The sequence below is a fragment of the Microcaecilia unicolor genome, chromosome 10, assembly GCF_901765095.1.
Source record: "Microcaecilia unicolor chromosome 10, aMicUni1.1, whole genome shotgun sequence".
NCBI classification, from domain to species: Eukaryota; Metazoa; Chordata; class Amphibia; order Gymnophiona; family Siphonopidae; genus Microcaecilia; species Microcaecilia unicolor.
In genome coordinates this window covers 52181697-52207394 of record NC_044040.1, presented here as the reverse complement: position 1 = coordinate 52207394, position 25698 = coordinate 52181697, and the positions used below count along the sequence as shown (strand labels likewise).

The window sequence follows — 25698 nt, the reverse complement described above, 5'->3', positions numbered from 1 at the left end:
CGAGTGGTAAGCCTGCATTGGGCTTACTGCCTCTCTGTAAAAGAGCTCCTAAGATATTAGTAGCTGATGATCAACATGATCAAAAGCTGACAAGAGATCAAGGAAGATCAAAATCACTGCCCTACCCCCATTAATGGCTGCATGACTGTCACTCAAAAGTGAATTCAAATCTGTTTCTGTATTATGGCCCTGCCGAATGCCTGACAAGGATGTATTACATTGGTCTTATGCAAAGAACCGTTACATTGTAGTAAGGCAATCTTCTCAATCAATTTGGCAGCAAACAGAAGATTTGAGAATGGGCAGTAGCTAGCAGGGTTCAAAGGATCTAGATTAGGCTTCTTCACTAATGGCTGCCTGCTTCCTCTGCTTCCATAGGGATAATAGCTGTGGAAATGGAGATAGTAACCATGGTACTCACTACCGATCTAAAGGTTTCACTGGTTTCCATAGAAACATATAGTATATAGTTTAGTAAAATTAACTATACTGCTCGTACTGGCTTGCAGACTGAGCAGTGTACAATCTAATAAAAGCATTACGAGGAACTATAATATAACCCCATATTATAAAATAGGACAGAAAACCAAACATATTCAAAAAAGACAAATTAAAAGGAGTAGTATCAAAAGAAAAAAATAAGTAGAGTAGAATGGGAGCCATAGAGGGGGACCCTAGTCCTAATCGTTTTTATATGCTTGACGGAATAACCAAGTCTTAATTGTGGATTTAAAATTTTTGAAAAAAAAGCTCATTAAGGATAGACAATGGGAGGTTATTCCAAGTAAAGGGAGCTAAAAAGTAAAAAGTGCTGCACCTAGTTATTTCAAGTTGTGCGACCTTAGATCCTGGAAGTACCAAACGCTGGTCTTTTAAAGAACACAAGACCCAACTAGGTGAGTAGGGAATTGCAAGTTATAAATAAGCTGGTAAACATGTTTTAAACACCTTAAAGGTGAAGATCAATACCTTGTAAATTATTCTCTGTTCTCCAGGCAACTAATTATGTTTGTTTAAGTAGATGAGTAATATGTTCAAAGCAGCCAGCGTGGCAGAGAAGTCTGATAGCCATATTTTGTAATGTTTGCAGTTTTTTCAAAGTTGAACATACAAGATCAACATAAACAATATGCAATAGTCTAATCTTGATACAAAGAAAGAATAAGAGCATGAAGGTTATCATGGTTAAATAGATGTCTGACAGAGCGCAATTGATGGAAGATAGACTTAATCTGCATAAATTAGAGACCTGAGGGAAAAATGAAGGCAGATAAAGACCTTTATGGCCTATACAGTCTACCCATCCATGCCATCTACTCTCCCTGTCACTCTCATAGAGATCCTAAGTACTTGTCCCAAGCTTTCTTAAATTCAGATACAGATTTTGTTTCTACCACTTCTACCTGGAGACCGTTCCATGAATCCACCACTCTTTCAGTGAAGAAGTATTTCCTCAGGTTACTTCTGAGTCTGTCCCCTTTCACCTTTATCCTATGTCCCCCATTCCAGTGCTTCCTTTCAACTGAAAGAGAGTCATCTCCTGTGCATTTATGCTACATAGATATTTAAATGTCTCTATTATATCTCCCCTCTCTTGCCTTTCTTCCAAAGTATACATATTGAGATCTTTAAGTCTGTCCCTATGTGCTTTATGATGAAGATCACTGACCATTTTACTAGCCATCCTCTGGACTGACTCCATCCTGTTTATCTTTTGAAGGTGTGGTTTCCAGAATTATACACAACATTCTAAATCAGTGTATCCCAAGCTGGTCCTGGAGTGCCCTCTTGCCAGTTTTCACTATATCCACAATGAATATGCATGAAAGAGGTTTTCATGTAATGGAGTTGGTGTATGCCAATCAAATTCATGCATATTCATTGTGGATATCCTGAAAACCTGACTGGCAAGGGGGTATTCCCAGACCAGCTTGTGGAAACATTGTTTTAAATAAAGTCTCAAAAAAGAAAAAAGTGAGGACAATCCAAGGAGGATAACAAAACAACGTGCTTGTTTGCCACAATCAATGATCATTGATTGTGGCAAACAGCACGTTGTTTTGTTACTCAGCGGCTTTACGAGAGAGGAAACAAATGAAGAATTTTGTTTGCAAGGCCAGGGTGTTTATCTCTCTCCAGTGTTGAATATTACACTGCAACACCAGAGATTGATCAAGACCCCTGAGGCAGGCCTTAGGGCCGAAACACAGCCGTGGTGGGTCGTTTTTAAGCATTTTCAGTTTTTATAGTTTTTTTCAGTAAAGACTCTTTTTGTTATCCTCCTTGGATTGTCCTCACTTTTTTCGTCTCACGGTTTCATGAGGGTTTTTTCCCTCCTTTTTGGTTGTTTTGTTTTTTTAAATGAGGTCTCGCCAGGCATCATCATCTCCCTTTTCCTACTAACTATTCCTCTCCCTATTCACTCAAACATCCTTCTAGCTTTCGCCTTTGTCTTTTATACCTGTTTGACCACCTTAAGATCATCACATATGATTATGCATGTGTGCTTTTGGCCAGAATGTGAGGATATATGGTTAGGTTTGGTATGGTATGGAGAGTGGGAGTGGAATAGCCTGCATACATGATATCTTTTTTAAATGTGTGTGATTTTGCTTTCCCAGCTGCCTGTATAAAATAGCGCGTGCTTCTAACCCATGTAATTTATGTAAATTTCTAAAAGAGAATCAACGCCACAGGTAATTCTTTTAAAACTAGCATTAGGTTATGCATCTTAAAAGCACATGTGTTGTTTGCAATTAAGCAGTCTATTTGAAAATTACCACATAACCTGTATAAGACAATGAAAAAAAAAATGTAATTCAGAATTATATAGCCCTTTTTTTCAGCAGCATATGCCCAAGGAAAGACATTATATAAGCATAAAACATTTCCCAGCATGTGCATTCAGAATGGGATATCTATCTTACGCCTGTCTGATTGAAGGCATTTGGCTTGGTTTCATGCTTCAGTTCATTCAGAGTATGTGATTATTATAAAACTCATGCACATGCAGTTGTATGTTATTGCTTGCTTGCCTTTCAGTATTGTAATTTTACTGAGATAGTAAGGGCATTTCTGAAAACATATGGATGTTTAATAATGTTACCTTTTAAGAATGTAACTAGCTGTAAGCAATTCTACAAAGGAAACTCAATAGCTGCGGTTTTCAAAACAGAGAGAAGGAAACATGACCAGATATGAATGGGAAAGAAATACAGATAAATAGCAACACTTAGAAAAAAATGTTTGCATAATCTTTGGAGGTAATTCTTCAAAACCTAGGTGCCATGTTGGTGTGTAAAAATAGCAGATAAGTACACAAAATGAAGCAAATACAGTAAGCAGCATTATGTAAAGGCGCCTCATAGGCTTGTGTCACAGAGTGCATATGTAAGTGCCACAAAACGGGCATGACTGGGCAGAGCAGGGTGTGACCAGAAAGTGGGCACACATGACCTATTTATTAAACAGTGTGCTAGAATGTGACATGTAACGGGTGGACCCAAATGTACACTATCTACTTATAATGATTTAAGGAAAGAGTAAGTGTTTCCTTTGACCCCTGGGCATTGCTTGGTGCATTTCTCTGCTGGTTGGCATCCCTGTTTGCTCTACTTATCCATTACCTCTACTTCTACAAACCTTTATTGCCCCATCGCCAACCACTCTCTCCAATTGTCTCTCCTGCCACCGCACCTTACACATACATCCTAAATCTTTCACCTTCCCTTCCTTCTAGTACCCCACCTACCTCACTTATTTTGTATCTGTCACTGTGTGTGTGTCCTCCTATTGCTACTGTAGACCCCTGTGTGCCACTGACCCTGTCTGTGTTATTGCTGCCCCTGCCCTCACTGTGCATTTAGGAGTTTCCCCATAGCACTGTGTGCATGTGTCTGCCACCAGTCCTCTTTTATTTTATTTATTGCATTTGTATCCCACATTATCCCACCTCTTTGCAGGCTCAATTTGACTTACAATTCATCATGGATACTGGAAATAAGAAGAGAATATACATTTGGTTTTACAGAGGGTTTTGGGTTACATGGTGGTGAAATACATGATAGTGTTAAAGCAAAAGACATTATGAGACATTTCTGGATATATTAAAGATTATACAGTTACATGTGTTGATCTTTGTGATATATCTTGTCGAAGAGATAGGTCTTCAATAGTTTACGGAAATTGGTCAATTCATAGACCGTTTTCAGGTTACGTGGCAACGCGTTCCAGAGCTGCGTACTCATATAGGAAAAGGTAGATGTGTGCATTAATTTGTATTTTAGACCTTTATAATTGGGGGGATGAAGATTAAGGAATGTGCAAGAAGATTTTTTTGCGTTCCTGGGTGGTAGTTCTATTAGGTCTGACATGTAGGCTGGGGCGTCACCATGGATGATTCTATGGACTAGGGTACAAACTTTGAATGTGATGCGTTCTTTAAGTGGGAGCCAGTGTAGTTTTTCACGTAGGGGTTTCGCGCTTTATCACTGTGACACCTTTACTAGCTGTCCCTGTCTGTGGCTGACACAGTAGTCCTCAGTCAATGTTATTAGTGGGCACTGTTGGTGGTTACTGGTGGTGGTTACAGGTGGTGTTCACTTGTGGTGGATATCGCAAGACTACCACTAGGGGTACCATATTGACTGAAGGTGCCAGCTAAGGCAGGAGTGAATTGATATCGTTCCTGCCCCAGGATCCCCTAGACAACCATGGACTTGTAACAGTAGGCCCAGAGGATCTGGGGGGAGGAGGTCATTTGTCAAGTTGGACTTTGGATCAGGGGATGAGTCTTCTGATCAGGGGGTCTGAATTTGGAGCAGAGGGGAGCATTTGGAAGATCATCAGGGCCATGGGGTCTTGAGCAAGAGAGTAGGTTCAGGAGATAATCATGGCCTTGGGGTTCTGAGTGGGGAAGTATTCCGAGGATCATCAGAGTGTTGGAGTCTTGGGGGGGAGGGGGTTGGGGATAATCATTTGCCTGACAGCACCGAGGCCCCTTTAAGATGTGGCCCAGGAATATTTCACCACAGCGTTGAGGCTCAATACTGTTGATTCCCTTTTAGCTGGGGTTATTTTTCCAGCTGTAATGTGACTTGTAAGTCACATTATATATTTTACATAGTAATGAGCTGCATTGTTTGAATTGGCTGTGCAATGGTAATGGTGACATTAGCAAATGTTAAAAGGCAAATAGTGCAACTTGGAGCCCTAATACAACTTGATAACTTCTTCCCTTGAGTTGCAATATGTGTTAATAAAACAAATTATCTTCCGATGAACTTGTGTTATTTGCTGGTAGTGCAAGTTATTTGGCCATTTTGTAGCTTAGTGTTCAAAATCAATCAGGTGCAATGTGAAGTAAACTAATGAGCTGAAAACCATTCAGATCTACTTATTACCAATAGCCATTGGGCAGACTAGGCTGTTCCATAGGATGGTGGCTTTGGGACGGAGGGGAGGAGAAAGTGTTGCAGTTAAAGCAAAATAATAGATCCTGACAGCACCACATACTCAATGAACCACCAGAATGTGCTCCACCTGCAGGGAAGATGAGCAATTTTCAAATAGTCACATTCAAGTGCAGTAGGTATTTCCATGTCCCCAGAGGGCTTACAATCTAACCCCACTGTTTATAAAGCTGCACTAGTGCCTGCTGGTGCGGTGAGGAGTAACCTAGTGGTTAGTGCAGTGGACTTTGATCCTGGGGAACTGGATTCAATTCCTACTGCAGCTCCTTGTGACTGTGGGCAAGTCACTTAACCCTCCATTGCCCCAGGTACAAAATAAGTACCTGTATATATGTAAAACACTTTGAATGTAGTTGCAAAATACCACAGAAAGGCAGTATATCAAGTCCCATTTCCCTTTCCCCCTTTATGCCAACACAGCCCATTCACTTTGAATGGGCTATGTGGGCACTGCTCTGCGGCAGCCGCTAGTACGGCTTTGTAAACAGGGGGGTAAGTTTGTACCTGCAACAAATGGAGGGTTAAGTTTCTTGCTTATGGTCACAAGGATCAACCAGTGGTATTTGAACCTTGGCTTCTATGATGCTTAGCCCACTATTCTAATTTTGATAAAAAATTCCATTCTTGGATATTTTTATTAGAATCAATGAAGGTAATGTTGAAATAAGCATTTATAGAAAGCCGACTGATTTGAATGAAGTATTGCACTACACTAGCTGTCTTAGTAAGGTGCTAATTTTTAAAGCACCAAGACTTACAATGTTATGTGGAGGGGCATTTTCGATATGACATCTTAGTCAGTCATTGGATGTTTTACGCTAAATGTTCCAAATCCAAATAGGAAATATGGCCATTTTCGAAACGTTAAAACGTTTATATTATTTTTCAAAAATACCGTTTCTAACAAGTTTTTGTGCTTTTTGCATTTATCTTTTTGGGCCATTTTTGAACAAAAAAAGTACAAGTGAAAAACAGAGAAAATCAAGCCATTATGATATAGGAGGAGCCAGCATTCTTAATAGACTGGTCATCCAAACATCCCAGGAGAGCAATGAGGCACCCTAGGGGGCACTTCTGATAAATGCTCCCAGGTAAACATCTCACCATCTCACCATTGCTCCATTATCTTGTTTCCTAAGCCCTCCAAAACCCACCAAAACCCCACTGCCCTCAGCTGTACACCACTACAATAGCCTTATGGGTAAAAGAGGCACTTATATGTGGGTACAGTAGGTTTTTGGTGAGTTTTGGAGGGCTCACAGTTTCCACCACAAGTGTAACAGGGGGCGGTATGGGCCTGGGTTCACCTGTCTACAGTGCACTGCACCAACCACTAGACTACTCCAGGACCTGCTTGCTGCTCTAAGAGACCTGGCTATAAGATCTGAGGCTGTCATAGAGGCTTGTAAGTACAATTGTATTCCCTCCATGTAGGACACCTTTTTGTGCCTTATTCATTCTAAAAACAGGTCTAGAACAAAGTGTTTAGATTTTCGCCCTGGATGTTGTTGTTTTGTTCCATTATGGCTGTAAAACATCCAAGTGTTAGGCATGCCCTAAGCCCACCATAAACCCACTTTTGAAACACTCCCAACATGCCCCCTTGTGATATGGATGCACTGCAGATGAATTGCATTTGGATTTGGATGTTTTGAGAAGATTTCTGTCCAAATGCTGCTTTATGACACTTTTAAAATGTTTTTCTCTTTGAAAATGAGCGCCATTGTAACCTACATAATTTTTTAAGTATATGTGCTTTGAAAATGAGCCTCCACATTGCTTAAAGAAAATTTACCATGCAGCCAATTCTTGCTGATCTTTTTAGAACAATCTCTAGATATGCAGAAAGGGGCTATCCAGCAGAAAAGCATCAAAAAATGTTTCAATATAACATTTAGGGCAACATAAGCACTGGCAAGTTAGATGCAAAGCATTGATAAAGAACGCTAAAAGAGAATATGAAGAGAAACTTGCCGCAGTGGCAAAAACTCACAGTAACAACTTTTTCAGATATATCAAAAGCAGAAAGCTTGCAAGGGAATCCGTGGGACCACTAGATCATGAAGGCGCAAAAAGGGCACTCAGGGAAGACAAGGCCGTAGCGGAGAGACTGAATGAATTCTTTGCTTCGGTCTTTACTGAAGAAAATGTAAGACATCTATCTGTACCAGAAATGGTTTTCAAAGGTGATGATGCAGAGGAATTGAAAGAAATCTCGGTGAACCTGGAAGATGTACTGAGCCAAATCGACAAATTAAAGAGTAGTAAATCATCTGAACCGGAAAGGCATGCATCCAAAGGTACTGAAAGAACTGAAATATGAAATTGCTGATCTGCTGTTAGTAATCTGTAACCTGTCGTTACAATTGTCCATAGTACCTGAAGATTGGAGGGTGGCCAATGTAATGCCGATTTTTAAAAAGGGTTTCAAGGGTGATCCGGGAAATTTTAGACTGGTAAGCCTGACATCAGTGCCGGGTAAAATAGAGGAAACTATTATAAAGAATAAAATTACAGAACACATAGATAAACATGGTTAAATGAAACAAAGTCAGCATGGTTTCAGCCAAGGGAAGAACTGACTTTGTCTCGTTTAACCATGTTTATCTATGTGTTCTGTAATTTTATTCTTACCTCAACAATTTGTGCTTCATTTCTTTGAAGGCGTGAATAAACATGTTGATAAAGATGAGCCGGTTGCTGTAGTATGTCTAGATTTCCAGAAGGTTTTCGACAAAGTTCCTCATGAGAGACTCCTGAGAAAATTAAAAAGTCATGGGATAAGAGGTAATGTTCTGTTGCAGATTAGGAATTGGTTATTGGACAGAAAACAGAGAGTAGAGCTAAATGGCCATTTCTCTCAATGGAGAACGGTGAATAGTGAATAGTGAAGTGCCGCAGGGATGTGTACCGGGACCAGTGCTATTTAACATATTTATAAATGATCTGGAAACCGGAATGATGAGTGAGGTGATTACATTTGCAGATGACACAAAACTATTCAAGGTTGTTAAAACACATTCAGACTGTGAAAAATTGCAGGGAAACTTTAGGAAATTGGAAGACTGGGCATCCAAATGGCAGATGAAATTTAATCTGGACAATTGCAAAGTGATGAACATTGGGAAGAACAATCCAAATCATAGATACCTGATGCTAGGGTCCACCTTGGGGGTCAGCACCCAAGAAAAATATCTAGGTGTCATTGTAGACAATACACTGAAATCTTCTGCCCAGTGTATGGTGGCAGCCAAAAAAGCAAACAGGATGCTAGGAATTATTAGGAAAGGGATGGTAAATAGAAACATAGAATCATGATGACAGATAAGGGCCAAATGGCCCATCCAGTCTGCCCTTCCTCAATAACCAATAGCTCCTCCTTTCCCTAAGGGATCCCACATTCCTTTCCCATGCTTTCTTAAATTCTGACATAGTCCACGACCTCCACTGGGAGGCCATTCCATGCATCCACCACCCTTTCCGTGAAATAGTATTTTCTTAGATTCTTCCTAAGTCTATTTCCTCTTACCTTCATCCTATGCCCTCTCATTCCAGAGTTTTCCTTCATTTGAAAAAGGCTCACCTCCTGTGTATTGACACCACTGAGGTATTTAAACGTCTCTATCATATCCCCTCTCTCCCACCTCTCTTCCAGTGTATACATATTGAGGTCCATGAGCCTGCTTCCATATGTTTATGACAGAGAACATCTATCAATTTGGTAGCCACCCTCTGGACCAACTCCATCCTGTTTATATCTTTCCATAGGTGTGGTCTCCAGAACTGCACGCAGTACTCCAAATGGGGTCTCACCAGAGACTTATACAAGGGCACTATCACCTCTTTTTTCCTGCTGGTCCTTATCCACCCAAGCATCCTTCTGGCTTTGACCATTGCCTTTTCTACCTGCTTGGCCACCTTCAGGTCTTCAGACACAATCACCCCCAAGTCCCACTCTTCTTCCATACACAGAAGCACTTCACCCCCTATATTGTACCGTTTCCTTGGATTATTGTAACCCAAGTGCATGACCATACATTTCTTAGCATTAAATCTTCATTGCCAATTCTCAGACCAGTCTTCAAGCTTCGCTAGATCCTTCCTCATGCCATCCACACCCTCCGGAGTATCCTCACTACTACAGAATTTGGTTTCATCCACAAAGAGACAAACCTTTCAGACAGCTGTTCTGCAATATCACTCACAAAGATGTTAAAAAGTGCTGGCCCACGGACCAATCCCTGCGGTACACCACTGATAACATCCCTTTCCTCAGAGCAAGCTCCATTTAGCACTACCCTCTGTCTCTCCCCATTTAACCAGTTTTTAACCCAGTCAGTCACTTTAGGTCTCAGTTTATCAGTCGCCTGTGCAGAGCCATGTCAAATGCTTTGCTAAAATCCAAGTACACCACATCTAGCACCCCTCCCACATCCAACTGTTTGGTCACCCAGTCAAAGAAATCAATCAGATTCATCTGATATGTCCTGCCTCTAGTGAAGCCATGCTGCCTCGGGTCCTGCAGTCAATTTGATTTGGGAAACCTCATGATCCTTCGCTTTAGAAGCATTTCCATTAGTTTACTCATAACAGAGATCAGACTGACAGGTCTGTAATTCCCAACCTCCTCCTTACTTCCGCTCTTGTGCAGAGGAACCACATCTGCCCTTCTCTAGTCCTCCGGGACCACTCCAGACTCTAATGAGGCATCGAAGAGGTCAGACAGCAGAGCTGTCAGAACATCTCCAACTTCCTTGAGTACCCTCGGATGTATCCCATCAGGCCCCATCGCTTTGTCTACTTTTAATTTAGCTAGCTCCTCATGAACACAGTCTTCTAAGAATTGGTCCCGATCTACCACACATCCATCTCCCTTAGCATTTGTCTTCTGCAGTCCTACCCATGGCCTTTCATCCATGAACACAGAACAGAAATAATTGTTAAGCAGTTCAGCTTTATCCTTATCGGCTTCTACATATTTCTCCCCCTCAGCTTTGAGCCTCACAATGCTATTTTGGCACTTCCTCCTGTCACTTATATATCTGAAAAAACATCTTTTCCCCCAATTTTACCGTATCTGCTATCTTTTCTTCTATTTGTCTCTTCATTTTCCTGACAGCTTTTACAGCTTCTCTTAGCTTTTCTAGGTATTTTTGCCTGTCTTCCTCTTTCTGAGTCCTCTTGTAACTTGTGAAGGCTAATCTTCTTTCCCTTACCTTTTCAGCTACTGCATTCGAGAACCAGAGTGGCCTTCTTTCCTGTTTCGCTCACTGCTGTTCTACTTTCTTCAGCTGTTCCCATCTAACCAATTCTTCTTTGAGAAATTCCCCCATCTCGACAAAGTTTGTTCTCTTAAAATCTAGGACCTTCAAACTCAAATAAGCCCTTTCCCCCTTTGTCTTAATATTGAACCATACCAATCGGTGATCACTAGATGCCAAATAATCTCCCACAGTAACATCAAAAACAATGTCCTCGTTTGTAAGCACGAGGTCTAGAATAACTCCATCCCACGTCGATTCCATCACCCACTGCTGAAACTATTCTTCTTGTAGAGAATCCAAGATCCCTTTACTTCTAGTCGACCCCACAGCAGGGACACCCCAGTCGACATCCGGCATATTAAAATCACCTATCAGCTCCAGGATGTGAGCTTCCCTCATTCGGCCTTTATCTTTCACAGGAAGAATCAATGAGAACACCGCTTGTGCATCTAGGTGCTTTACCTTCTGACCTAGAGCCATGAAGTCATATTTGATATGTTTATTAGGATATCTAGCAGTATCATTTGTGCCCACATAGATATGCAGTATAGAATAGGGGTCAGTAGGCTTGATGAGTCTAGGCAATCTTTACGCTACACCTCGAATCTTGGCATACAGACAATACACCTCTCTGGACATCATGTCTGGTTCGCAGATGGGTGCCTCAGTACCCCATAGAAGAGAATCACCGACCACCACTACCTTTCACTTTTTGGCCACTGATCTAGTGGCCTTGGGACTTTTGATCATTGTTTCCTCCTGTTCCTGAAATGTTTTCAGTTCTTCTGCCTCCAGGGCTGTGAACCGATTCTTCAGTTCAACAGAAGATAGAGTTGGGAGATTGATTTTGTAGGATTTGGTGACCTGTGTCCTCTTTCTGCTCAAAATCTTCTCTCCATTTGCTGGTGATCCTCAGTGTTTCATCATGTGTCTCCGGGATGAATTTCTGGTTGTCAGAGATGCTTCTTAGTTTTGCCACATCCTCTCTTAGTTCATGTACTTCTTTCATGAGGGATTCAATGTGCATGCATCTATCGCATGAAACTAGTATGTTGTCTTGAGCGAAGCATTCTGTATCACTCCATATTGCGATCTCGTCTTGATTATTGTGTTCAGTTCTGGTCACTGTTTCTCAAAAAAGATATAGCAGAATTAGAAAAGGTTCAAAGAAAAGCAACCAAAATGATAAGGGAATGGAACTCCTCTCACATGAGGAAAGACTAAAGAGGTTAGGGCCTTTCAGCTTAGAAAAGAGACTGCAGAGGGGAGATATGATTGAGGTCTACAAAATTCTGAGTGATGTAGAATGAGTAGAAGTGAATCAATTTTTTACTCTTTCAAAAAGTACAAAGACTAGGGGACAATCAATGAAGTTACATGGAAATACTTTTAAAACAAATAGGAGGAAATATTTTTTCACTTAATAGTTAAGCTCTAGAACTCTTTGCTGGAGGAAGTAGTAACAGCGATTAGCGCATCTCAGTTTAAAAAAGGTTTGGGCAAGTTCCTGGTGGAAAAATTCATAGTCTGCTATTGAAACAGACATGGGGAAGCCACTGCTTGCCCTGAGATTATAGCATGGAATGTTGCTACTATCTGGGTTTCTGCTAGGTACTTGTGACCTGGATTGGCCACTGTTGGAAACAGGATACTGGTCTAGATGAACCATTGGTCTGACTCAGTATGGCTATTACACCTAATCACACTGACCACCCTTCAACATCTTCAGTCCTTCTGTGACTGTTCTCTTGTGCTTGACTGCTTAAATATTTTTAATTTAAATGCTTTACTTTTTGTCTATTAGATTGTAAGCTCTTTGAGCAGGGACTGTCTTTCTTCTGTGTTTGTACAGCGCTGCGTACACTTTGTAGCGCTCTAGAAATGTTAAATAGTAGTAGTATTCTTATATTCTTATGATTGCATTAGAGATGTTGATGGTGACAGTTGAGGACGTTTGAGCTAGAATTGTGACCACAGGTGATCGGATGTGTATCTCCAAGTTTATCTAAAGTATTGAAAGCTATTTGCTAAACAGACTACATTTTACTGGGGAAAGATCTCCAATAGTGTTTCCACCAACTATTAGCAACCAGATTGAAATAAATCTGTTAAATTGGACATGATGGTATACCTATAAGTAAGGAATTAGAATGTCTGTAAAGGCTGTCATAAAACATAAAATAAAGGGGCAATACACTTTAGCAAAGGGGAAAATAACTAAAAGAGACAATTTGAAAAAATACTAAAGCAAAAGCCTTCCCATACTAAACATTAATGTTTTATAATGCTCCTAGCACATCTAAATGAAAGATGTGATGAGGAATGAAAGTTAATTTTGTAAAGCAACACCCACATACTCGGCTTCCTTTCAATCAGAGGAAGAAGTAATTATATTTTGTTTAATTGTTCTTATAAATTTTGATAGCATGGTAAGAAAAGAGATACAGCAGGGATCTATGGCAAAATATGTTTTATATTATAAATTCTTTAGCCTGTCATTTACTAGGGTTTAAGTTTATTTAAGAGATCTGTTAGCAGTGACAGATATAATTGGCAAGAAGATTTGTGAACAAGTGGAGAGAAATTTTCAAAGCAATTTACATGTTTAAAAACTGATTTACTCAGATAAATTGGCCTGTCTGAATATTGTCTTCTTCAGAGTGACTTAAAGTTTTCAAAGGATTCACAATGCACTGTCGGGTTCTTAACCTGAATACACTGAAACCTCTTTTAGGTTGTAAGCATAGCTTTAATTACAGGGACCCAGTATTCAAAGGATTTATACTCCTAACTTTGAGAGCTGTGCTCCTAAATTGGCCTTTTTGAAAATTTACTAGGACTGAGTGCATGTCATTAACGGGTCGATATTCAAAGCGATTTCGATGCAGTTCTCTAGCATTAACACCAAACTGACACAAATTACAGGCTGGCTTCAGGATAATAAATTGATACTCAGTCCTAATAAATCCAAAACTCTTCTTTTTGCGGCTGGTAACATGACTTCCCTCATCACTCCAGTTCTTCTCTGCAACACCCAGGTCCCATTAACTAGCAGTGCAAGAATTCTCAGAGTAACTCTCGAAATAGACTCTCATATGGACCTCAAATGTCACAGGTCATACAATGATCCTTCTATAAGTTGAGACTAATCCGTTCTATTCAATCTCTGCTTCACCTCCCAGCACTCAATATACTCATAAACTCCCTAGTGATCAGTCAATTCAACTACTATAACTCCTTAGGCAAAGGACTTAAAGTAAAAGACCTACACCATCTACAGATTGTTCAAAACACAGCTATTAAGATTATTAAGTAGGCCTGACCAAATACAGTGGGGGAAATAAGTATTTGATCCCTTGCTGATTTTGTAAGTTTGCCCACTGACAAAGACATGAGCAGCCCATAATTGAAGGGTAGGTTATTGGTAACAGTGAGAGATAGCACATCACAAATTAAATCCGGAAAATCACATTGTGGAAAGTATATGAATTTATTTGCATTCTGCAGAGGGAAATAAGTATTTAATCCCTCTGGCAAACAAGACCTAATACTTGGTGGCAAAACCCTTGTTGGCAAGCACAGCGGTCAGACGTCTTCTGTAGTTGATGATGAGGTTTGCACACATGTCAGGAGGAATTTTGGTCCACTCCTCTTTGCAGATCATCTCTAAATCATTAAGAGTTCTGGGCTGTCGCTTGGCAACTCGCAGCTTCAGCTCCCTCCATAAGTTTTCAATGGGATTAAGGTCTGGTGACTGGCTAGGCCACTCCATGACCCTAATGTGCTTCTTCCTGAGCCACTCCTTTGTTGCCTTGGCTGTATGTTTTGGGTCATTGTCGTGCTGGAAGACCCAGCCACGACCCATTTTTAAGGCCCTGGCGGAGGGAAGGAGGTTGTCACTCAGAATTGTACGGTACATGGCCCCATCCATTCTCCCATTGATGCGGTGAAGTAGTCCTGTGCCCTTAGCAGAGAAACACCCCCAAAACATAACATTTCCACCTCCATGCTTGACAGTGGGGATGGTGTTCTTTGGGTCATAGGCAGCATTTCTCTTCCTCCAAACACGGCAAGTTGAGTTCATGCCAAAGAGCTCAATTTTTGTCTCATCTGACCACAGCACCTTCTCCCAATCACTCTCGGCATCATCCAGGTGTTCACTGGCAAACTTCAGACGGGCCGTCACATGTGCCTTCCGGAGCAGGGGGACCTTGCGGGCACTGCAGGATTGCAATCCGTTATGTCGTAATTTGTTACCAATGGTTTTCGTGGTGACAGTGGTCCCAGCTGCCTTGAGATCATTGACAAGTTCCCCCCTTGTAGTTGTAGGCTGATTTCTAACCTTCCTCATGATCAAGGATACCCCACGAGGTGAGATTTTGCGTGGAGCCCCAGATCTTTGTCGATTGACAGTCATTTTGTGCTTCTTCCATTTTCTTACTATGGCACCAACAGTTGTCTCCTTCTCGCCCAGCGTCTTACTGATGGTTTTGTAGCCCATTCCAGCCTTGTGCAGGTGTATGATCTTGTCCCTGACATCCTTAGACAGCTCCTTGCTCTTGGCCATTTTGTAGAGGTTAGAGTCTGACTGATTCACTGAGTCTGTGGACAGGTGTCTTTCATACAGGTGACCATTGCCGACAGCTGTCTGTCATGCAGGTAACGAGTTGATTTGGAGCATCTACCTGGTCTGTAGGGGCCAGATCTCTTACTGGTTGGTGGGGGATCAAATACTTATTTCCCTCTGCAGAATGCAAATAAATTCATATACTTTCCACAATGTGATTTTCCGGATTTAATTTGTGATGTGCTATCTCTCACTGTTACCAATAACCTACCCTTCAATTATGGGCTGCTCATGTCTTTGTCAGTGGGCAAACTTACAAAATCAGCAAGGGATCAAATACTTATTTCCCCCACTGTATTTGTTGAACCCTTGTGGTTCAACAAATGTTTGGTCAGGCCTACTTAATTGTTAATTCCTTACTCTTTGGAATATTATGATTTATAAAAGCTGTTGCAATTTGTTTGTTTTTGCTTTGCCTGTTTGTTTTGATTTATTGTTTTTTATATTATATTTGTATGAATTAATTATTATTTTTTTTAGTGTATTGATACTTCTCTTTCTGTAATCCACTCTGCACTGGTTGGTTGATTGAAATATAAAACATTTGAATTAAATTAAATTAAGCGATGTAAGTAGACAGGAGACACTCCTGCCTTCTTAAATCACATGGGGTCTGATATCTACCAATATATATGGTGACATTTAACTAGGCAGTGCCACTGAATATTGGCACTAACCAGCCATTTTGGAAATGGGCCACACAGGGTGATTATGGGCTGGAGTTGGGGAGGAGCTGGCAGTTATGAGGGTGCTGGCAATATTCAGTGCTGGTGCACACATAGCTAAGTGGGTATATAGGATCATATACCTTCTGGATACCAGCCTGAAGCAACTATAGTCTTCCCTCCCCCGAAGATCAATAGGCCCTTTCCCTTTCTCATGACCCTTTGAGATCAATAGACCCCCTTCCTCCTGAAACCCTCCCAAGGATCCAATTTTTATCACAGCAATAAAATGGCTGAGTGCATCACCATTTAAAAAAATTAGCGCTTGGGCCCTTACCACCACTTATTTTGTAGGTGGTAAGGGCTCAAGCGCTAATGAGATAGCACACAACAATTTCAAGTTTATTTATAATTTACTGCCCATCAGACAAGGCTTGCAGGCTAAAAAGGGATAGCATTAGAGAAATGTCGAACAAGACAAGAGAGGGGAAGAGTGGAGAACTACAATATTAATGATAGGACAGGGAAGAGAGAAAATATACATAAGGGATGTTGATTGTATCATCAAGAGCTTCGTATCCAATGCCAGCAGTGAGAAGAGTTAGCAGGCTCAGTGATAGGCATCTATAAAGGGGAAAGTTTTCAGGTCAGCCTTAAAATAATCTAGGGATGTCTTTAATCTTAGGCACTATGGCAAAATGTTCCAGAGTTCAGGACCCTGTACTGAAAAAATAGAATGTCAAGAATTATCATAAATAAATTCTCTGAAAGTAGGGACTATTAAACAATGTTGTGTCAAGGACCTAAGTGTTCTTGAGGGACTATGTTATGTTTCTGCTATGTTTTTGCTAAGCAGACTGAGGAGAGGCTGGTACCCACTCTGCTAAGGCTAGGGAGGAGCTAGGGATCTCTCTGCTAGGGTAGCTGGGTGGGACTTGCTTGCTATTGGTCAGCTGGGTGGTAGCTGAAGTCTGCAGGACTTTAAAAAGTCCTTTGAAGTGCTCCAGGTCATACTTCTCTCCCCTCTGCTGCTCCTGCTTCCTTGCCAGAATCCACTGCAGGACAGGGCAGCGGCAGCACAAGAACTCCCCTTTTCAAGCCACAAATCTGTTACCCAGATAATTCCACATGTCAAGGACAGGGCAGAAGGTCTGACACCACAGACACATCTGCAGCTTCCTTCTTAGCTTTTTACTCACAACTAGTCTTTGCTTCTTGCCTGCAGTTGTGGAGGAGATTAGTGCAGTGGGTTGTGAACCTAGGGAACTGGGTTAAATTTCTGCTGATGCCTGATGGTCAGCAATGAGTTGAGATCTTAATGAACCAGGTTCAATTCCCTCTGCATCTCTGTGTAATCCTGGGAAGTCACTTAACCCTCTGTTGCCCCAGGTTCAACAGTAGTACAATGTATTACCTAGACTGTGAGCCCAATAGGGACAGGCCCAGTACCTGTAAAGTGAAACTGTAATCCACTTAGGTCTAAGTGGTCTAAGTGGTATATAAATACTCAAATGAATGAAATGAAATGAATATCAGGGCTAGGATCCACCCCCCCCCCCCCCCCCGTCAGTCCTGATTGGCTCCCTGGGTCTGGGAAATTGTAGAGATTTTAGAATAGTGTGGGACTGCGAGGAAAATCTAGACAGTTATAGGTTGGAAGAAAAGATAACAGTGACTCCTCCACCCTGGTATTCAAGCAAGTTGCAGAGGTGATACTGGTGGCCTGAGGGAATTGCCATGTTTCTGTAAGGCAAAGAATGTCTAGTTTGTGGAAAGTGATAAGGTCATGTATAAGAAAGTGTTTACTGTGAATTGAACAAGTGTTGAGTAATCCAATAGTAATTTCCCACAGGAATGCAGCTGCCCTGATTAGTGCAGACATGCTCACTCTCCTCCCCCAGACATGCCCCCTATGTGAAAATATTTTAAAAATATTTTAGTGTGTGGTTTGTGTGCGTACATTCAAAAATTGCTGCAGGATGCCTCAGTGCGCCCCGTGGTACACCATTTTGTGCTGCGGTAAGCAAGCTTTAGTGCTAACCGCAGCATAGTAAAAGAACTCTTTAATGTGAAAAAACGTTGAGTGATAAATCAATCAATCAATGTTTCTGAGTGCATCTTCCCTCTGGAAAAAATATACTGAGCTGTATCTTTCCTTTTTTTTTTTTGCTTTTGTTTTTGTTGGGGTTTTTTTGCCAATGAGGAACTATCCTTTTGAATATGGTCCTCTGAGAAGTTGCTTGGCAGGAATTCTATAACCACACTCAGTGACGAATGGATCCCCAGGCACATCAACCTCTGATGCAAATTTCTAAAATCAGAAAGGTTGCAGTTCTCTTTCTTTGCCCTTAGGTTAATTTCTCTGATATTCTTCCTGTGTGGTATGTTTCCACTTTCACTTTTTTCAAGAGCAGCAGAAAGCTCTTCCTTCACAAGACTTTTGTCCCTATAAGTCTACATGGTTTATAAAATACAAGAGGGCTCACATAAACAAATTTTCTTACCCACATCCTTCCTCTGCCCTTCCTCCTTTGGGTTGTCTATACATTTCACTTAACTCAGAGCTGCCATGGGGGCTGATCCACTCAGTGGGAGATTTAGGGTCTGCCCCTAGCCCATCCCAACTCTGTCCTCAGCACCGCCCCACCCATTGCTCCACCCAGCTCCACCCATTACTCCGCCCATTCTCAGCTCCCAAAACAGCTAATTCATGGCCAGCGGCTACAGGAATGGTCTCCCCTTCCAGCGGCAGCAGGAAACACCTTCATAAAATGTCATCTCCTGCTGCCGTGGGGCGTGGCATCAGCAGTAGCAGGAGATGGTGCTTTATGAAGGCACTTCCTGCTGTCACTGTACAGGAGGCCAATCAGTGGAGAGATCAAGATTTCTTGGTGGGAAATGACCCGTGAAAGTGGGAGTCTCCTGCTGAAAGCGGGAGACTTGGCAAGACTGTTTAACTATGCTGCCATCTGGTCAAAAGAGAATGGAGAAGTTCGAACAGGATGAAGAATCAGTCTTGCTTTGAGTCTTTTTACTAATTCCAATATTGAGTTTGTGTGAAAAGGTGAGGACGGTCCCTTCTTGGCATTTTAACTGAGAAGCCCTTTTATTAAGCTGTGATAGGCACTAACACATGCCTAATGCAGTTCAAAATGGTGTTCCAAGGAATGTGGTAAATAAAATGTGTGCATGCTAATCAGGAGCTAAAAAATGGTAAACATTTTTTGAAGGGGCATGTTCGGGGAAGGAGAATAGGCAGTCTTGAGCTAATCATTACTGTGCACTAACTGATTAGCGCAGGAAAAGCGCATGTACCGTTAATGCCTGCAAAATGGGTGGTGGTAAGTGCACTCACCTTAATTTTTAAATGGCTGTGTGCGAATGGCAACATTAGTGCATGGCCATTAATAGAAGAAATAGAAAAAGGCCATTTGTATGACTGAGTTAAAAATGGCCTTAGCTCGTGGGAAAAACTTGTGCAAGGGCACTCTAAGGATACTTTTCACTGTAGCTTAGTAAAAGGACCTCTGAGACTGGAAACCAATATAATATAGGAATGGGACTAGTTAATGCTCTGCTGCCACTGAAACAGGGAACAAACACTGATAGACAAGAGACAGAACTGAAAGCTGCAAGCAGCCACTGAAACAGGGAACCAACACTGATAGACAAGAGACAGAACTAAAAGCTGCCAGGCAGCCACTGAACAAGAAACACAGACAAGCTAAGAACTACACACCAAAATACAAACAAGAAACAAGACTGGGAAACCAGCAATACAGTACAAGAAGCTACACAAAGACTAAACTAGAATCAGGCAAGAATTGCAGACTATAAACTGGACTAGGCAGAAGTGCACAAGCACCCCAACATACCGGGGACCTTAGATGATGCAAAGGCAAAGCAGAGAGTTTCCAAATGGCTAATAAGCCCAGCAGCAGCTAAGATTCAGCTGCAGCAATCACCAGGCCGCTACGGGTGCTGTGCAGGCTCAAACAAGACAAGCAAGTCAGGCAGGCCGGATGATCCGGACTGGACTGGGCTGAAGTCTGGAACGGGAAACAGCACGCAGACAATCCAATGCATCCACCAGGTCTGGCCACCAGAGGGCAAGAGGAACACAAACCAAAACACAGGCAGAAAGCATACTGAAGCACAGAGAGGCTTAACACACACAGGTGCGGTATAGTGGAGTAATCAGAGCCATGCTGGAAGCAGCCATCACACAGAGACAGAGACAGAACTAACTCAGAAAGAACAGACAGAAGCCAGCTCAGAAGCTGACCGCCGGAAATAAGGTGAGCCTGAGAGGGGTCACGACCACAATCGTGACATTGTGTTCATGTAACTTTATACCTCATTTCACCATTTTCACGAAACAACACCAACTGATAACGTTAGCCAATACTGATAATAGCACTTATTGTCCACATGCACCCAGGTTTGCTGAGTCATAATAAAAAAACATCCAGCTGCCTTCCCCTGGAAATGCCCGACACCTCAGGTTTCAAAATACTTTTTTAGCGACTCGGGTTAAAGGCATTGAATTACGGCGTCTTCCTGATGTCGACTTACTTCCTTCTGTTTTGAATTTTTGTTTTGTTTTGGTAGCTTTTGTCCTGGTTTGGATATTAGTTATATACTATTGTGTACCAGAGACCGAAGGATTTTTTTGTATTGATATCTGAAGATTAACGCAGTAGCCATTATCGCCTCCTAAACAGGATGCAGTAAGGGCTTCCCCTGGAAACAACTGTGTGCCAAAGCCTTGGCTTAGTGTACAGCCATTTCCATTAAAAAAAGTCTTTTACCTGCTGCAGTAAAAGGGGGCCTCGGCACGTGGCAAATCCGCCTGCCGATGCTACCGCAGGGCTCCTTTTACCACAGCTTTGTAAGAGGGGCCCTTAGGGACTTATTTTCTTGTTTACTTTTTGAATTGTTCTGATAATATGCTTTATTCTTTGGTTAATCTCATGTGCATATCATTTTGATTTGTGAAGTTTGTAATTATAAAATAATGAACATATTTATACATGATCTAGAGATGGGAGTAACTACTGAGGTAATTAAATTTGCTGACGACACAAAGATATTCAAAGTTGTTAAATCGCGAGAGGAATGTGAAAAATTACAAGAGGACCTTACGAGTCTCAGAGCCTGAGCGTCTAAATGGCAGATGACATTTAATGTGAGCAAGTGCAAAGTGATGCATGTGGGAAAGAGGAACCTGAACTATAGCTATGTAATGCAAGGTTCCAAGTTAGGAGTCACGACCAAGAAAGGGATCTTGACGTCGTTGTTGATGATACATTGAAACCCTCTGCTCAGTGTGCTGCGGCGACTAAGAAAGCAAATAGAATGTTAGGAATTATTAGGAAAGGAATGGAAAACAAAAGAGAGGACATTATAATGCTTTTGTATCGGTCCATGGTGCGACCGCACCTCGAATATTGTGTTCAATTCTGGTCATCGCATCTCAAAAAAGATATAGTGGAATTAGAAAAGGTACAGAGAAGGGCAACAAAAATGATAAAGGGGGTGGGACGACTTCCCTATAAGGGAAGGTTAAAGTGGCTAGGGCTCTTCAGCTTGGAGAAAACACGGCTGAGGGGAGATATGATAGAGGTCTATAAAATAATGAATGGAGTGGAATGGGTAGACATGAATTGTTTGTTTACTCTTTCCAAAAATACTAGGACTAGGAGGCATGCGATGAAGCTACAAAGTAGTAAATTTAATACAAATCGGAGAAAAATGTTCTTCACTCAATGTGTAATTAAACTCAGGAATTTGTTGCCAGAGAATGTGGTAAAGGCGGTTAGCTTAGCGGGGTTTGAAAAAGGTCTGGGCAGCTTCCTAAAGGAAAAGCCCATAGACCATTATTAAATTGACTTGAGGAAAATCCACTGCTATTTCTGGAATAAGCAGCATAAAATGTATTGAACGTTTTCAGGATCTTGCCAGGTACTTGTGACCTGGATTGGCCACTGTTGGAAACAGGATGCTGGGCTTGATGGACCTTTGGTCTGTCCCAGTGTGGAAATACTTATGTACTTATGAAAAGCACAATAAAGGCAAAATAAACAGTGGAGAGTTACTTCTGTCAAAATGTGTATAGAAAAGTTAGATAAGTTAATGGGGCAACACTTGTTTTATTGCTGTCTGATAAATAAAATAGCTGGAACTCTTTGGAGTATAATTTTCAAAGAACCTTAAGGGGTCCTTTTACAAAGGTATGATTAAAAAGTGTCCTAATGCGCTCCTATGCAGGTCTTTCCCATGTGCTAATGCCATTTCTTCTCGCAGCCAGAAAATGTCTGTTTTCCAATTTCCAGCATTAATGGTCAAGTGCTGATGGCCATTAAAAAAAGATTAGTGTGTAAGCCCTTACTGCCACCTCTTTTGTAGGTGATAAGGGTTCAAATACTAATCACGCACTAATCAGTTAGCATGTGGCAGTGCTGATGAACTAACTGATTAGTGCAGAAATGTCCACTTTTCACCCCCAAACAAGTCCCCTGGATTCTTGGTATAATTTCCACTGTAGAGAGGTAGATCCGGGAGTTATCAGCTTAAAGAGGTGCTGAAACTATAAGAGCCAACGTTTCAAAATGATTGGGGGTGCTAAACCCAATGGCAATTACCCTTCCCTAGACACAGTCAAGGAGTTTGTTCAATTATTGGGGGTGCTCAACTACCCACAGCACCCACAGAGCTGGCTCCCATTGAAACCATGGGAGGAGATCAAAGCACCAAGAGAATAAGCATAGAAAACAAAGAGAAGAGGTCCTGAGACAAAGCCCTGAGGTACACCAACATATAGAGGGGCATAATCGAAAGGGACGCCCAAGTTTTCCTGGGAATGTCCTCACAGGACGGCCCCGTGAAGGGGCGGGGAAACCCATATTATCGAAACAAGATGGGCGTCCATCTTTCATTTTGATAATACAGTCGGGGACACCCAAATTCTGAAATTTAGGTCGACCTTAGAGATGGTCGTTTCTGATTTTCGGCCATAATGGAAACTGAGGACGCCCATCTCAAAAACGACCAAATCCAAACTATTTGGTCATGGGAGGAGCCAGCATTCGTAGTGCTCTGGTCCCTCTGACATGCCAGGACATCAACCGGGCACCCTAGGGGGCACTGCAGTGGACTTCACAAATTGCTCCCAAGTGCATAGCTCCCTTACCTTGTGTGCTGAGCCCCCAAAACCCAATACCCACAATGGCACAACACTACCATAGCCCTTAGGGGTGAAGGGGGGCATCTAGATATGGGTACAGTGGGTTTCTGGTGGGTTTTGAAGGGCTCACATTTACCACCACAAGTGTAACAGGTAGGGGGGGATGGGCCTGGGTCTGCCTGCCTGAAGTGCACCTACTAAAACTGCTCCAGGGACCTGCATACTGCTGCAAGGGACCTGAGTATGACATTTGAGGCTGGTATAGAGGCTGGCACAAAATATTTTTAAAGTTGTTTTTTGAGGGTTGGAGGGGGTTAGTGACCATTGGGGGAGTAAGGGGGGTCATCCCCGATTCCCTCCCGATTCCCTTCTGGTCAGTTCAGGCACCTTTTTGAGACTTGGTCGTAAGGAAAAAGGGACCAAGTAAAGTCGGCCAAGTGCTTGTCAGGGACACCCTTCTTTTTTCCATTATGGGTCGAGGACGCCCATGTGTTAGGCACGCCCAACCCCGCCTTTGCTACACCTCCGACACGCCCCCAGGAACTTTGGTTGTCCCTGCGACGGAAAGCAGTTGGGGATGCCCAATATCGGCTTTCGATTATGCCAATTTGGGTGACCATGGGAAAAGGACGCCCATCTCCCGATTTGTGTCGAAAGATGGGCGCCCTTTTCTTTCGAAAATAAGCCTGATAGTGGGATAGCAGTAGATGAGAATCCACTAGATTATACACTAAAAGTGCAAAGGGAAAGATCAAAAGAAAACTAAGACAGAATAGAGCCCTGAGTTCCAAGTGATGACAGAGTTATCAAGGAGAATATGGTGATCAAGTGTGTCAAAAGCAGTGGATATGTCCAGAATGTTAAGAATTGAGTAAAGAGCTTAAATTTGGCCAGGAACAGGTCCCTGGCAAGGACTGTAGAATGTGGAGGGTGAAAGCCAGAATATAGTGGATCAAGAATAGCTTGAAGATGAAGGTAAGACAGCTGTGGAGGACATCAAGTTCAAATAACTTGGCTGTAAAAGGAAGGAGGGATATGCGACAATATTTGAAAGGTAAGGCAGGGTCCAGTGAAACTTCACTGGAAAGTGATAGGTTGAGAATATGACAGATAGGTGGGAATGGGATCAGTGGAATAGATAATGAATTTGGAGGAGGAGGAGAGAAGATGTGCAGTTTCTACCTGGGTGGAGGTAGAAGAACTTTGAAGAGATGGCAAAGAGATGGTGAGGGTTGGAGGCAAAAGAGTTCGTCAAATGGTATAATGTTCTTGTTTTGCAAGTGCAGTAGACTGGAAGAAGGTCAGCAGGAATTTGAAGTGTATGAAGTCATTAAAAGGCGCTCTGTAGAGAAGACATAGGAATGTAGGTAGTGGATGTTAGAGGTCAGCCAAGGCAGAGATTTGGTATACCTTACGAAACAGTGAATGGGAGGAGCGAGACACAATTAAAATTAGATAGAAATTTGGCATTCTAGCATTACCCTTAGAAATATGTATTACATTTTTGAAATAAAATGCATGTAAATGTATGCAAAAAAAGCTGTGTTTTTGATGTTATTTTTCTGTATACCCTCAAGCTGTAACACAAGCATATACAAGTCATAAGTATTAATTGAACATGACAGACCAGATGGAAATTAAAATAAACGAAAAATAAACAACTAAAAGTATGAGAAATAGTGAGCAGTCAGTCCGAAGTTACCAGATTTGCTACATCATTCTTTTCTGGTTGTCGTTAATGTGCTATAATCTCTGCAATAATTTTGATCTCCTTAATGCAGTATATTTCGCAGGCTGTCAGGTAAAGTCTTGTCATGAAGGTGCACAGATGTTTTTATGTAGAGAAGATATAGTTCTTTCATGTTTATGGCCACTGGGTTCTATAACATTATCATAATAGCATTCTGAATTCTTAGCTATCATTCTGAAATCTCCATGCCAGAATTTTAAACTATGAACCAATTCTTTTTTTTTTTTTCAAAGACAAACTTACACATCTGACTATTCTGAATAACTGTGGTTATTTTATTTTTTATCTTTTGCTCTGTCTTTGCATGGTTCAAGTAATATCTCTCTGTTAGATTACAATAGGTGATGGTGGGTGAATGTGCTTCTATATGCTCTGAAATGTGGGGTTCCTCAAGGCTCTGTATTGTGCCCCTATTTATTAAAAGGGCAATTCTATAGCTAACCATCTCTGGTTAGACGCCCCTTTGCATGTCCCAAGAGTAGCATGTGTATTAGCACCCTAGGCCCTACTCCAGTGTTTCCCAAACATGGCCAAGTTTTCAAGATATCCACAATGAATATTTATGAGAGATTTGCATGCACTGCCTTCACTGCATACAAATCTCTCTCATGAATATTCATTGTGGATTTTCTGAAAACCTGACTAGCTGGGGTTCCACCAGGACCATAGAAACATGATGTCAGATAAGAGCCAACTGGCCCATCCAGTCTGTCCATCCACAGCAACCACTATCTC

The 25698-nt window shown here is 41.7% G+C and overlaps 1 long non-coding RNA gene across 1 annotated transcript; it reads left to right on the top strand.

Moving 5' to 3' along the window:
- The first annotated feature begins 447 nt into the window (after nucleotides 1-447).
- LOC115479231 lies at nucleotides 448-25698 on the top strand. The gene is made up of 3 exons (XR_003943632.1): nucleotides 448-462; nucleotides 18349-18352; nucleotides 25625-25698. It is a non-coding gene; the product is annotated as an uncharacterized LOC115479231 (long non-coding RNA).